Raw genomic sequence first — 14,916 nt, 5'->3', positions numbered from 1 at the left:
CCTATAGTCCCAGTTATTTAGGACGCTGACATGGGAGGATTGCTTGAGCCTGGGACATGGAGGCTGCAGTGAGGTGTGACTGTGCCACACTCTAACCTGGTGACAGGGTGAGACACTGCCAAAAAAAAAAAAAAAATTGGTAGATTTTACCTTAAAAATCTGAGTTTTCCACTTTAAAAATTATTAAACTTGATGACACTGGATTCATATTCCACTGGATTCGTTGTTGCAAATGCAACAATCAATTAGCATTCAGCAGAGACTGACTTTCAGAGTTACTACATGAGTGCCCTTTTAAAAAGGGGCACAGGCTGCCTGCCCCATTTATTCAATGTGTGCACACATACCAAGACAACTATTTGACTCACTCATGATATATTTATGGGCCTTGTGGGCATTTGAGGTTGGGACCTTGCTTTATAATTTATATATACTTATACATGGTAGTGCTGCCAGAAGCTGGTCTGCACTGTCGTACGCCCAGCTGGGCAACGTTTGCGCTGCCAGACGCGAGCAGTCGTGGCTAGCAATTGTGGTCGTAAAGTCTCATGGTCATAAGTTGCATAGGTGGTAAGTCGATCAATATCCATATACTTTGTTTTGTAGATACGATCTAGAAGAATGTAGTACTTTGTTAAGAAGCAATTATTAAAATTTGAAAAAATAAACCAATTGAATGTAACTATGTATTGAGTTGGAGTGTAACTTCATGGAAAGGAACCATTCCAACTTGACTAGGAATCCTAAGTAGATTTTACCCTAAGGACAAAAAAACCTGCAGCTATTTTTCTATAATCACATTGCTGGTAGTAGCATTATTCTGAAACAGTTATGTGTACACTGTGGGATAAAGTAAATGAATAATTATATAATGTCATTGAAAAACAGGATTTTGATGTAGAGAAAAGAGACATCTATAAGATTGAAGAGGTTAAGTAAATTCCTTGTTGTAATTACTGATTTTGAATTATCAATATCATGATGTATTTTATATATACATAATCTATCTTTCCTAGTTCTGTCCATTAAAATGGCATAGAAACAAAGATCAACCTAGCAGCAATGAGTACCTCTTATTCCCAGATTCTAGTCTCTAAATACCACTTCTCACTTGAAGAAAAATGGGGGACTTCTTTGGAGAAATGACTGATTCCAAGTTTCAAGTGTAAAAACAAATGAGCCTCAAATGCTTCTGTCACATCAGAAAGCAAAAAGTCTACCCAAGACTACTAGAGTCATGTCAAAGAGATTCAGAGTCATGTCAAAAGGCTCCCACTACCCAAAAATGGGCCAGGAGGACTGTCATTGAGCTAATAACTACAAAGGATTGTAATAACTATGTATAAGTAAATGTGTTCACAGTAATACTTAAAAAAAACCCACAACACCTTTCACCTTTGAAGGATGCTGGGGAATCAATTAAGCATTTTGAACACTTGAAAATCAAGTATTTATCATGCTTCTACAACAGGATAACCAGACAACTGAGTTCAAGTTTCTCTTTTTAGAAGTATTCTTATTAATAAATGAAGAGAAAATAATAGTATTATAATATTGTAATTTAAAATCCCAATGGAATTAGTAGACCCAGGCAAGGATTATCAATGGCAGGTAACATCACTAAAAGGCAGACAACCAGTATCATGTGCCTCCTGATGAAAGTTCATATAACCAAGGGGCATCACATTTTCTGAATTCAAACTATACTACAAGGCTTTAATAACCAAAATAGCATGGTACTGGATGCAAAAATAGACATACAGATCAATGGAACAGAACAGATAATTCAGAAATAAAGCCATAGGCTACAACCAATCTACCTCCAACAAAGCTGACAAAAATAAACAACTGGGAAAGGACACCCTACTAAAAAAATGGTGCTGGAAAAACTGGCTAGCCATATGCAGAAGAATGAAACTGTACCCCTGGCTCTCACCATATGTAAAAATTAACTCAAGATGGATTAAAGACTTGAATCTATGACCTTAAGCTATACGCATCCTAAAATAAAACTGTTGAACATTAGACTAGAAAAAGAATTTGTGACTAAGACCTCAAAGGCAAATGTAACAAAAACAAAAATTGACAAATGAAATTTAATTAAACTAACAGACTTCAGTGCAGCAAAGAAACAATTAACAAAATAAACAATCTACAGAATCGGAGAAAATATTTGCAAATGATCAGGCTGACAAAGGACAAATATCCAGAATCAATAAGGAACGTGAACAAGCAAAAACCAAATAACCTCATTAAAAAGTGGGCAAAGAACATGAACAAACACTTCCCAAAAGAAGGCATATGAGTAACTAATCATATGAAAAAAAGCTTGTCATCATCAGAGAAATACAAGTGAAAACTGCAATGGGATACCATCTCACACCAGTCTGAATGACTATTACTAAAAAGTCAAAATATAACATGTTGGCAAGGCTGTGGAGAAAAAGGAATCCTTTTACACTGTTGGTTGGAATGTAAGTTAGTTCAGCCCCTGTAGAAAACAGCATGGAAATTTTTCAAAGAACTAAAAATAGAACCACCCTTTGACCCAGTACTCCCAGTACTGGGATTCTCCAAGAAAAAGAAATCATTCTATCAAAAAGACACCTGCACTCTTATATTTACTGCAGCACTATTCACAATAGCAGTCATGGAATTAACCTAAGTGTCTATCAGTTAGGACTGGATAAAGAAAATGTGGTACATATACATCATGGAATACTATGCAGTCATAAAAAAGAATGAAATCATGTCCTTTGCAGCAACATGAATGAAGCTGGAGGCCATTATTCTAGGTATATGAAACAAAATCAAAAACTGCATTTTATCACTTATAAGTGGGAGCTAAACAATGTGTACACATGGACATAAAGATGGAAACAATGGACAGTGGGGACCTCAGAATGGGAGGAATGGCAGCGAAGATTTAAAAACTGCGTATGGGGTACTATTTTCACAATTTAGGTGATGGGTTCAATAGAACGCCAAACCCAGCATTATGCAATATACCTGTGTAACAAACCTGCACATGTAGCCTCTGACTTCAAAGTAATAATTAAAAAGAAAGAAATTGGTCAGGTGTAGTGGCTCACACCTGTAATGCCAACATTTTGGGAGGCCAAGGTGGGCGGATCACAAGGTCAGGAGCTTGAGATCAGCCTGGTCAATATGGTGAAACCTCATCTCTACTAAAAATACAAAGATGAGCTAGGCGTGGTGGTGTGTGCCTGTAATCCCAGCTACTTGGGAGGTTGAGGCAGGAGAATTGCTTGAGCCCGGGAGGCAGAAGTTCCACGAGCCAAGATCATACCATTGCACTCCAGCCTGGGTGACAGACCAAGACTGCAACTCAAAGAAAGAAAGAGAGAAAAAGAGCGAGAGAGTGAGAGAGCAGGGGGGAGGGAGGGAGGAAGGGAGGGGGGAAGAGAGAAAGAAAGAAAGAGAAAAAGAAAGAGAGAAAGAAAGAGAAAGAAAGAAAAAAAGAGGAAGGAAGGAAGGAAGGAAAGTGGGGGGGGAGGGAAAAATGTTTGAGGTGACAGGTATGCAAATTAACATGATCTGATTACTATACATTATATGTATCAAAACATCACTATGGGTAGGGCAAGGTGGCTCATGTCTGTAATCCCAGTATTTTGGGAGATTGAGGTAGGAGAATTGATTGAAACTAGGAGTTCAAGACCAGCCTGAGCAATGTGGTGAGACCTTGATTCTACTAAAAGTTAAAAGTTAAAAAAAAAATTAGCCAAGCATAGTGGTGCACAGCTGTGGACTTGGCTACTTGGGAGGCTAAGGTGGGAGGATGCTTGATACCAGCAAGTCAAGGCTGCAGTAAACTGTGATTGCTCCACTGTACCCCAGCCTGGATGACAGAGTGAGGCCTTGCCTCTAACAGCTCCCAGCACCACCACCACCAAACAAAAAGCCATCACTATGTAAACCATACATATGTACATGTGACAATTAAAAAATTTAATAAAAGCTTGAACAACAACAAAAACAAAGTTCATGGCACCACCTAGAAAGTAGCCTTGGCAATAAAATAAAATAAAAATTTAAATGTGACCTGGATCAAACCTTTATGCACTAAGGCTCTATGAATATAATGGAAATACAGACTTATCATGAAGTAAAATCCAGATTATGAAAAATTTTATGGGACAAATGGTCCAGCCTCTTAAACAAAATTTTCTATTATATTACCTTATCTCTTGCCATGTAGGCTAGACTTTGCTAATGATACTTACAGGCTTAGCCAATATCCATGCAGAATTTACTCTTTTTTAAAATTGTTTATTTATTTATTTGAGACAGAGTTTCGCTATGTCACCCAGGCTGGAGTGCAGTGGCATGATCTTGGCTCACTACAACCTCCACCCCCCAGATTCAAGCGAATCTGCTTCAGCCTCCTGAGTAGCTGGGATTACAGGTGTACTCCTCCATGCCTGGCTAATTTTTGTATATTTAGCCAACATGGGGTTTCACCATGTTGGCCAGGCTGGTCTTGAACTCCTGACCTGAAGTGATCTGCCCACCCCAGCCTCCTAAAGGGCTGGGATTACAGACGTGAGCCACCATGTCTGGCCTATTTACTCTTTTAAACACTAACTTTAAACAAATAGCCAGTGTCATGGTTAACTGTGAAACTCTAGGAGCGTTTCCATTAAAATAAGAAACAAGGAAAGGGTGCCGGATATGAGCATGATCATTGCATAAAATTCAGAAAATGTTTACCAAGGCACTTAGACAGAAAATGATGCGTACATATGGAAAAGAACAAATGACCATCATCTGTAGCAGATATAAATGCCTACATGAAAAATACAAAATAGTATTATAGTACAGTAAGGTGACCATTTAAAAAATAAATATACAAATTACAGCTTTCCTGTTTAATAAGAATAACAAGTTTAAAAACATATTGAAGAAAAAATCTTATTCATAATAGTAATGGGTAAGATAAAAAAAATCTGGAAGTAAACATACCAAGAAACATTAAACATCCATATAAAGAAAATTATAAAAGTATATGGGAAACAAAAGATTTGAACAAACGTCCAAGAATAACACAAAATACTTCTAAATAGGCCAATTATTCTTAATCAGTAGAATTTTTGGAACATAAAAGTGGTTATAAAATGCAGTTAGAATAATCATTAATATCTTAAAAAAACAGTAAGTATAAATTTTCTCTTTTAGGTTTAAGATGCATTATAACTCTATGATATGTAAGCAGGATGATAGTAGCAACAGAATAAACAGCATATCAATGTAATCAAGTAGGAAGCTCAGAAACAGACCTAATTTACATATTACTCAATATATGATCAAATGTGCCATTTTGAGATAGTGCAGGAAAAGATGGAATTCATCTATCATTTGCCCAAAAGTGGCTGGGTTTCTACCTTACACTTAAAAATTCTAGAGTATTAAAATGTAAACAAAAACTATGACCACAAAAAGAACAGAGAAAAATATAGGTTGTTTTTTATCTGACTGTAACATTGGAATGGAAACATAAGAAAAAGATTAATAAATATGAAATGCAATATCTAAAGATTTCTGTAAATCAGTAGGAGCATCAAACAAATGTTGGCTGGATGCAGTGGCTCACGGCTGTAATCCCAGCACTTTGGGAGGCCCAGGTGGGTGGATCACGAGGTCAGGAGATTGAGACCATCCTGGCTAACACGGTGACACCTAGTCTCTACTAAAAATATAAAAAATTATCCTGGCATGGTGGCACATGCCTGTAGTCCCAGCTACTCACTCGGGAGGCTGAGGCAGGAGAATCACTTGAACCCAGGAGGCGGAGGTTGCAATGAGCTGAGATCATGTCACTGCACTCCAGCCTGGGCTACAGAGTGAGACTCTGCTTAAAAAAAAAAAAAAAAAAAAAAAAAATCAAATGTCAAACCTAAAAAGACATGCAAATGCTTTTACAAAGGATTAATTAAATGAAAAATTGTCTAACTTCACTAATAGTCCAGAAAATTAAAATGTAAAGAAATTGCTTATTATTTTTGGCATATAATACTGGACGAGTATATGGTGTCCATTTTTTTTGAGACAGAGTCTCTATTGCACAGGCTGGAGTACAGTGGTGCAATCAGAGCTCACTACAGCCTCAATCTCTTGGGCTCAAGTGATCCTCCCACCTCAGCCTCCTGAGTAGCTGGGGCAGCAGATGCATGCTACTATGACTGGCTAATTTTTGTATTTTTTGTAGAGAAGGGATTTCTCCGTATTTCCCAGGCTGGTCTCAAATTCCTGGGCTCAAGCGATCCCCCTGCCCTTGCCCCCCAAAGTGTTGGGATTATAAGCATGAGCCACTGTACCCAGCTGGACAAGTTTTATAAAAATGACCATACCCAGTTTTTAAAAAATCAAAATTTTGATATATTTGTACATAATTACAGAGTACATGTGAAATCTTGTTACATGCATAGAATGTGTAATGATCAAGTCAGGGTATTTATGGTATCCATCACCTAAGTGTTTATCATTTCTATGTATTGGGTGCATTTCAGGTCTCTTCTAGCTATTTTTGAAAGTATAATACATTGTCATTAACTATAGTCACCCTACATTGTTATCAAACATTAGAACTTACTCCTTCTATCTAACTATTCAATTGTACATTAACTGACCTCTTTTCATCCCTGCAGTCCCCACGGAAATGGTAGATACCAACACCAGTCCCAGGCTCTAGTATTTACCATTCATTCCACTCTCTACCTCCATGTGACCTACTTTTTAGCTTCCACATATGAGTAGGAACATGTGGTATTTGTCTTTCTGTGTGTGGCTTATTTTACTTAACATAATGACCTTCAGTTCCATTCACGTTGCTGCAAATGACATGATTTCATTGTTTTATAGCTAAATAGTATTCAGTTGTATGTATATACCACATTTTCTTTATCCATTCATGTAAGGGTTGATGGGCACTTAGGCTGATTCCATGTCTTTGCTATTGTGAACAGTGCTGTCAAACATGGGAGTGCATGGATCCCTTTGATATAACACCCAGTTTTAATGAAAGTGTGGGAAAATAAATACATATACTTTTGGTGAGGATTTAAATACTCATAGCTTTTTTTGGTAATAGGCTATGTGACAGTTTCAAGCATCATAAAGGTATATACGCTTTGAGTTTGGCAACTTCACTTCTGAGACTTTACCTCAAGGAAATAGTCTACACTTTCCAGGGATATATATGTGTCTGTATATGAACATGTATATATGTACATATGTGTATATATACATGTATTTGTATGAATATAAAAATGAGAGGTACTATAGCAGTGAAACTGGGTAATGGACAGTGAAAATTTGAAAGTAATATAAATGTCTACTAATAAGGGACTGGTTAAATAAATCATAATGCGACTTTTTCACTATATACCCATTAAAGTTATTATGTAGGTATACTTTGACATGAAAAATAAAAGGTATGAAATGATATACAACTGAGAGTACTAAGTGTCAAGGATATAGAGCAATGGGAAGGCATATTGTAAATACACTGAAAAAGCTCCTCTTTTAAAGTAGAAGCAGCAGCTGGGCATGGTGGCTCATGTCTGTAATCCCAACACTGTGGGAGGCCAAGGCAGGTGGATCACTTGAGGTCAGGAGGTCAAGATCAGCCCGGCCAACATGGTTAAACTGCAGCTCTTCTAAAAATACAAGAAATTAGCTGGGCATGGTGGTGCACACCTGTAATCCCAGTTACTCTGGAGGCTGAAGCAGGAGAATAGCCTGAAGATTGTGGAGGTGGAGATTGCAGTGAGCTGAGATCACACCACTGCACCCCTGCCTGGGTGGCAGAGTGAAACTCTGTCTCAAAAAATAAAAATAAAAATAAAAAAATAAATTAGAAGCAGTATAAACCCTGTAACAAAGCAATTCCATTCCTTGGTGAATAACCCTTCAAGGTGCATGTACAAGTATATGGAGAGACATGTACAAGAATGCTCAAGTAGCATTATATTTAATAGTTGAAAACTGGAAACACTCCTAATGTCAATTGAAGATAAAATGGATAGAGGTCTAAACATACAACAGAAAAATATATGCAATAATGTTGATGGCTCTCACAAATATAAGTATCCAGACATAAAAAGTACATTTTATATGATTCTGTTTATATCAAGTTTAAAAAATAGGCACAGCAAAAGGTGTTTAGAGATTCATGCTTAGGTGGTAAAACTATGAAGAACTACAAGAAAAAAAATGAAAATACAAGTTAGGATAGTAGCTATGTTAAAGTGGGTAAGGGGGCATAAGAGGACTTACTGAGAGCTAATGTTTAATTTTTTGACCAGGGTGGTGGTTACTTGGGTATTTGACCTGAATTATACTTTTATACATACTTTAATGTATATCTAATATATCTCACAATTTAAAAAAATTAAAAACTATTAGAAGATTGATATAGTTTGGCTTTGTGTCCCCGACCAAATCTCATGCTGAATTGTAATCTGCACTGTTGGTAGAGGGATCTGGTGGGAGGTGATTGGATTCTGGGGGAAGATTTCCCCCTTGCTGTTCTCATGATAGTGAGTTCTCATGAGATCTGGTTGTTTGAAAGTGTGTAGCACTTCCCCCTTCACATTCTCTCCCTCCTACCCAGCCATATAGGACATGCTGGCTTCCTCTTTGGTTTCTGTCATAATAGTAAATTTCCTGAGGCCTCCCTAACCATGCTTCCTGTGCAGCCTGTGGAACTGTGAGCCAATTAAACCTCTTTTATTTATAAGTTACCCGGTCTCAGGTAATTCTTCATAGCAATGTGAGAATGTGCTAATACAGAAAATTGGTACTCGAGAAGTGAGGCGTTTCTATAAGGATACCTAAATATGTGGAATCAGCTTTGGAAGTGGGTAATGGGCAGAGGTTGGAACAGTTTAGACGGTTTAGAAGAAGACAGGAAGATGAGGAAAAGTTTGCAACTTCCTAGAGCCTTGTTGAATGGTTGTGACCAAAATGCTGATAATGATATAGACAGTGAAGTCCAGGCTGAGGATTTCTCAGATGGAAATGAAGAACTTATTGGGAAATGGAGTAAAGGTCGCTCTTGCTATGCTTTAGCAAAGAGACTGGTGGCATTGTGCCCTTGCTCTAGGGATTTGTGGAACTTTGAACTTGAGAGAGATGATTTAGGGTATCTGGTGGAAGAAACTTCAAAGCAGAAAAACATTTAAGATGTGCCCTGGCTGCTTCTAACAGCATACACTCATATGCACACGCCAACAGATTATCTGAAACTGGAATGTATATTTCAAAGGGAAGCAGAGCATAAAGGTTTAGAAAATTTGCGGCCTGACCATGTGGTAGAAAAGAAAACTCCAGTTTGTGGGGAGATATTCAAGCTGGCCGTGGGAAACTGCACAAGAGGAGCCAAATGTTAATTGTCAGGACAATGAAGAAAATGCCTCCAGGGCATTTTAGAGACTGTCACAGCAGCCCCTCTCATCACAGGCCTGGAGGCCTAGGAGGGAAAATGGTTTCGTGGACCAGGCCCAGAGGTCCACTGCTCTGTGCAGCCTTGAGACATGGTACCCTGTGTCCCAGCTGCTCTAGCTCCCGTCATGGCTAAAAGGGCCAAGGTACAACATGAGCCATTGCTTCGGAGGATACAAGCCCCAAGCCTTGATGGCTTCCATGTGGTGTTGGGCCTGCCAGTGTGCAGAGGGCAAGAGTTGAGGTTTTGAAACCTCTGCCTAGCTTTCAAGGGATGTATGGAAATGCCTGGATGTCCAGGTAGAAGTCTGATGCAAGGGTGGAGCCCTCATGGAGAACCTCTATAGGGCAGTTTATAGGGAAAATGTGGGGTTGGAACCTTCACAGAGTCCCCACTGGGGCATTGCCTAGTGGAGCTGCAAGAAGACAGCCATTGTCCTCCAGGCCCCAGAATAGTAGGTCTATCAACAGCTTGCACCATGGACCTGGAAAAGCTGCAGGCACTCAATGCCAGCCCATGAAAGCAGCCACAGGGGCTGTACTCTGCAGAGTGACAGGGGCAGAGCTGCCCAAGGCCTTGGAGCCCACCCCTATGTCAGTGTAGCTTGGGTGTGAGACATGAAATCAAAGGAGATTCTTTTGGAGTTTTAAGATGTAATGACTGCCCTGCTGGGTTTTGGATTTCCATGGGACCCGTACCTACTTTATTTTGGCTGATTTCTCCTTCTTGGAAGGGGTGTATTTACCCAATGCCTGTATTCTCATGTATCTTGGAAGTAACTAGCTTGCTTTTTATTTCACAGGCTCAAAGGTGGCAGGAACTTACCTTGTCTCAGATGGGTCTTTGAATTTGGACTTTTCAGTTAATGCTGAAATGAGTTAAGGGCTTTGGGGAACTGTTGGGAAAGCATATTTATGTTTTGAAATGTGAGAAAGACATGAGATTTTGGAGGGGCTAGAGGTGAAATGATGTGGTTTGGCTTTGTGTCCCTGCTCAGATTTCATGTCCTGTATTCACAGCACTTTGGGAGGTAAGGCAGGAGGATTCATCCAGCCCAAGGGTTCTTGATTAGCCTGGGCAACATAGTGAGACCCCATTTCTTAAAAAATTAGCTGGGCATGGTGGGAAAGCCAGCAGTGCCAGCTACTTGGAAACTGAGGTGGGAGGATTGTTTGAGCCCAGGAGGTTAAGGCCATAGGGAGCTGAGATCATGTCAATGCACTCCAGCCTGGGTGACAGAGTAAGACCATTTATTTTTCTGCTTTGTAAATGGGAGATTTTGGAGTGGTAGTAGTTAGGGAAGTAGGTTAAAAGACAAAGAGAAGCAGAATGAAGGAAAGAAACAGGAAGCCCTCTTCTCTGCCCAGGCAGCATATATCTAACATAGCAGTAGTTAGTCATGCACTGCATAAAGATATTTTGGTCAACAACGAACTGCGTATAGGATGGTGGTGCCACAAGATTATAATATCATATTTTTACTGTACCTTTTCTGTTTAGATAAGTTTAGATACACAAATACCATTGTGTTATTGTGTTACAATAGTATACAGTATTCAGTACAGTAACATGCTGTACAGATTTGTAGCCTAGGAGCTTTAGGGATAGTAGGCTATGCCATCTAGGTTTAAGTGCCCTCTATGATATTAGCACAACAAAGAAATTGTCTAACGTTGCATTTCTCAAAACACATTACTGTCATCAATAGACTCATGATTGTAGATACTATGCCAACTTTGTGGTCTAATTTGGAATTAATGACTCCAAAAGTGGCCATTTTGGAGTTAGCAAAAGGAGAACCTAATGATGTGACAAAGCAAAAGGGAACTGAGGGTGTCCTTATTGAATCCCCTATAAGGCCAAACATGTTACCTGTGCCCAAGGCTGCGTCTGGCTTGAAATGCATTGATCTGCAACTTAAGGCACCACAAAGTCAAGGATATGTCCATTTTTCACCCTAGTTATTCCCAGGGCTAGTATACAGCCCAGTCCAATAAATGCGAAGTAAGTGTTGAATGGATGAATAGCCAAAAAGAAGTAGATTTGTACATTTTCTACTGGAATTGATGATTTAAAGTACAGTATAACTTTATGGGTACATCTTGATGATTTGCTTTGCCATATATTGCTTCTAATTAATAACATTTAGAATGATAATATGTTATACCTGAAAAGGACCTAACAGATCTCTAATCTGACCATCTCATATTACAGATAAGAAACTTAAGGTATAGTTTTTTAAGGCCTAGTTCAGTGGCAAGAAAGTTACTGGAAGTCTCTTTGCTAAGAACATACATTCAATGACTACCACCCTAAGGCTCTTCTCATTCTATTATATCTATTTTTTGAGATGATCATAATAAATGGTGATTTATTTTTAAATCTATATTTATATAGGACTGACACAATTGATGGGTCTATTTTGCCATTTTCTTGTGCAGTAGCAATTGTTGCAGCTGAACTTTGTATCAATTGTCAAAACACTGCCTGTAAATAAACACTATCAAAATAATTTTGTTTTAAATACACAAGCAGAAAAAGCTGTGTCAAATAATGATGGCTAGTTTAAAATAAACAAAATAAGGGCCAAGCAATTTTACATCTGTTGATAAAGATCATGAAGTAGTTTTTTCAAACCCTGAAAAGTTTTCCCTGCAAATAACAGAAAAAGACTCAAATCATAGAAAAGATCAAACTAGAACAACAAAAAATAAGATAATGTTATACTTCAGAATGCTATATTTTAAATCATGTTTTAAAAGACTTCCTTAGATGAACTTAGATGAGGAGATACCAATGTATTTCAATATTAGCTGTTAAAACTGCAACATCTACTTCATTTAATAAATTTTCTTTAGTTCCAACACAGTGGAAATGGCCTTTAAATTAACAGTTATTGAAAGTTCACATGATGACATCTGTTTCATAAGATAAACTTAAGAACCTTTAAAAAAAAGAATTTCAAATAATGCAATGACCAGTATTTAAAAGATATGCATTTTGCATAAAATTATTTAGTTAGTGGGGAATTAGTAGTTTGATATTTTCACTTTTCTATAGTAGTTCAATTGTTTAAACAACACTACTATGAATAAACTGAAATAGTAAAACAAATTTCTAAGCTATATCTTATGATTAAATTTATAGTTAATGGATTATATAACATATTTCACAATGTTATATATGGCATGACATTATATAACATATAATATATAAACATGTAATATATTATATATATTATATAAATTATATATTATATAAATTCATATTTATATATTATTTATTTTGGAGGTGAGATGGAGTTTTGCTTTGTCACCAAGGCTAGAGTGCACTGGTGTGATCTCAGCTCACTGCAACCTCCGCCTCCTGGGCTCAAGCGATTCTCCTGCCTCAACCCCATGTAGCTGGAGTTATAGGCACACATCACTCTGCCTTGCTAACGTTTGTATTTTTAGTACAGATGGGGTTTCACCATGTTGGCTAAGCTGGTCAAACTCCTGATCTCAAGTGATTCACCTACCTTGGCTTCCCAAATTGTTGGGATTACAGGTATAAGCCACTGTGCCTGGCTACATAGTATTTTAAAATCCCAAAGAAAGACATAAACAAAATCCCCTAAAACACAAGTGATAAACAGGTAAAATCAAATTAAACAGCTTAACTTGGAATAAATATATAGACAATTTCAAGAATTTAAAGCCCTGGATTTTCTAACAATATGTGGTCAATCCTCATTATTCATGGATCTTGTCTTTATGATTTGCTATTATCTAAAATTTATTTGTAACCCCAAAATTAATCCTGTGAGATCTCAGGATCCATCTATGGACATGCACAGGGTGGCAAACATGTTGATTTGCCAAATACATATATACCCAGCTGAAGTCAAAGAAGCCAACTTTCTGCCTTCTTTTAGATCTCATACTGTAAACTGGCATCTATTTTGTAGTCTATTTAGTTAGTGCCATGTTTTTCACATTCTTGTGCTTTTTGTTGCTGATTTCACTGTTTAAAATGGCCTCTGACTCATCTGGAGAATGTGGCTGAAAGAAAAGACATTTTAAGAAATAATAAAATGGTCCCTGAGCATAGTGTTGAAGTGCTATCTAGAGGTGGTTTGACGTTCTTGTTTTTTGAGACAGGCTCTCAAGCTGGGTTGCCCAGGCTGGAATGCAGTGGCACGATCTTAGCTCAAGCAACCTCTGCCTCCTGGGTGCAAGTGATCTTGCCACTTCACCTGCCGAGTAGCTGGGACCACAGTTGTGCACCACCATGCCTGGCTAATTTTTTGTATTTTTGATAGAGATGGGGTTTCACCATGTTGCTCAGACTGGTCTCAAAATCCTGAGCTCAAGTGATTCGCCTACTTCAGCCTCCCAAAGTGTTGGGACTACAGGCGTGAGCCACCACGCCCAAGTTCTTAAGCTCAAGATGGCTGTGATTTATCTTATGGAGAAAACACATATGTTAGATAAACTTCTTTCAGGTTTGATTATAGTTCTGCTGGCCATGAGTTCTGTGTTAATGAACCCATCATATATATGAAATAAGGTGTCTTTAAACAGAAACACACTGAAAATAAGGTTATGTATTGATTGGTTAACAAAGATGATGTGACCGCCGGGCGCGGTGGCTCACGCCTGTAATCCCAGCACTTTGGGAGGCCGAGGCGGGTGGATCACGTGGTCAAGAGATCGAGACCATCCTGGTCAACATGGTGAAACCCCGTCTCTACTAAAAAAAAAAAATACAAAAAATTAGCTGGGCATGGTGGCGCGTGCCTGTAGTCCCGGCTACTCGGGAGGCTGAGGCAGGAGAATTGCCTGAACCCAGGAGGCGGAGGTTGCGGTGAGCCGATATCGCGCCATTGCACTCCAGCCTGGGCAACAAGAGCGAAACTCCGTCTCAAAAAAAAAAAAAAAAAAAGATGATGTGACCAGAGGTAGACCTAGGGTTGGAAGCCAGGTCTCCTGAATATGGCAGTGTAAAGAAAGCCTGCCAACATTTCGAGAATGTGAGTAAGATTTGGCTAAAATTAAGGGGGTATATAGAAAAGTCAAAGGAAATCAGGTTAAAGAAATATATATGAGATCGGTTACAGAGTACTTTAAGTAATACAATAAAAAATTTAGATTTTTGCCCCATCAGTCATTTCGAAATTATTTTTTAAGCAATAAAACTTTTTTTTAAAAAAGGTATCTTATGAGATATCAATATGCAAAACAAATTAAGAGGTGGTCTCTCTAATTGAAGCTGTTCCTCTTTCCTGCCCTCAGCCTCTGAGGAGAAAGTTAGAAAATTATCATCATTAGTGCCACCTGTTTTGAACAAGGTGCTATATCAAGTGGCCCAGAGAGAAAGTGGAGGAACCAGCGTGGAGATAGAAAGCAAGAGGCCTGCCTGCCACGGTTACCTGTGGAAAGAAAGGGCAAAGACGCTGTAGGCAAGAG

The 14,916-nt window shown here is 38.4% G+C and overlaps 1 protein-coding gene across 5 annotated transcripts in view; it reads right to left on the bottom strand.

The window, feature by feature from the left end:
* The window catches only part of CCDC146 (coiled-coil domain containing 146), a 157,034-nt gene that overhangs the window by 76,452 nt on the left and 65,666 nt on the right, over window positions 1-14,916 (bottom strand). The gene's annotated exons all lie outside the window — the stretch shown is intronic.

This window comes from Sapajus apella, unplaced genomic scaffold (genome assembly GCF_009761245.1).
Source record: "Sapajus apella isolate SASKATOON/1434 unplaced genomic scaffold, GSC_monkey_1.0 scaffold7, whole genome shotgun sequence".
In the NCBI taxonomy this organism is placed as follows: domain Eukaryota; kingdom Metazoa; phylum Chordata; class Mammalia; order Primates; family Cebidae; genus Sapajus; species Sapajus apella.
Note: the sequence above shows the minus strand (reverse complement) of the source record. Positions and strands in the feature narration are given on the sequence as shown.